The 1159-nt window shown below is 44.3% G+C and overlaps 1 protein-coding gene across 1 annotated transcript in view; it reads left to right on the forward strand.

The window, feature by feature from the left end:
- The window catches only part of LOC101852926 (elongation of very long chain fatty acids protein 2), a gene marked incomplete in the record, with an annotated part of 26928 nt that overhangs the window by 13190 nt on the left and 12579 nt on the right, over positions 1-1159 (forward strand).

A 1159-nucleotide genomic window follows, 5' to 3' on the forward strand; every position in this document is an offset into this window, starting at 1 on the left:
GGCTGGAGTGTTATACTAAAAAGGTCCACTTCAGTCGCCAGTACCCAGGACGAAGTTCTCATCATGAGATCAAGTTTGCCCTTGTCACAGTAGTGCTCGAGTCCCCCTCCCCCTCTTGCGTCTGTGGCGTAGTGGTTAGACACTTCAAACAGTTGTTACAAGCAGAAGACGTGAGTTCGATTCCTGAAGGGACTTGTTGTTGTGTTGTTATTGTGTTTTTTAGGGGGGGGGTGAGGGGTTAAAATCAAGTATCTCCAATCTCAAAAAAATATTTTTCGGCTATGATGTTGCATCGATCTTGGCCCGGGTTGGCCCCTAACAGGCAGGGTTAAAGCAACCCGTCCCCTTCAACATTTATTATTTTATTGTGTAATGGTGGCCTACGGTACGACATTTTCACTTGTAGTCAGTTGTAGTTTCATTACGTATTGGTCATGCTTTCTGCGAGTGTTTTAGTTTTTTATCAGTTTAATGGCACTCGCAACCCTATAAGGTCATGTAAGTGCTGAAGGTAAGGGGTGTTACTTGATAGCTACGTACAAAGGAAAAAAAAAAACTAGAGAAAGGACGGTTGATCTTTAACAGGAAAGAAGGAATAAACCACACCAGAGCACCCACCAACCAGCCTCCTGAGTTATTCTACGAGTACATGTTGATGCTTTTTGTAGCTCATCTCTCTCACACGATGCTCACTTTTGTCCTGCGTGGGTTGTATTACGCAGTGTGGTATAAGGATTGCGTTCTCGCATTGTGGATCTTTTTCCGACCTTGCGATGACACGCACGGTCTATCAGTCGGCGAGGTGATAACAGAAATTTTATTGTCTGTCAGCATCACAAGCAGTTGAGTGGACTTTGGTTGCCCACCAGCTGTAGGTCTTCTCTTCCGTTCGATTTTTCTCTCTCTCTCTCTCTGTCTCTCTCTCTCTCTCTCTCTCTCTCTCTCTCTCTCTCTCTCTCTCTCTCTCTCTCTCTCTCTTTCCGTGGGTGGTTGGCAGGTGCTCTGGTGTGGTTTGCTTCTTCTTTCCTATCAAACATCTATCGTCCTTATCTTTCCTCCTTTCTTGTGTGTGTTATTCTCTTGTAACACCTCTATTCTTCGGCACTTATATGACCTTATTGTTTTGCAAGTGCTGTAAAACTTACTAAAACTAACTCTC

The sequence above is a fragment of the Aplysia californica genome, unplaced genomic scaffold (assembly GCF_000002075.1).
Source record: "Aplysia californica isolate F4 #8 unplaced genomic scaffold, AplCal3.0 scaffold00176, whole genome shotgun sequence".
Classification (NCBI taxonomy): Eukaryota; Metazoa; Mollusca; class Gastropoda; order Aplysiida; family Aplysiidae; genus Aplysia; species Aplysia californica.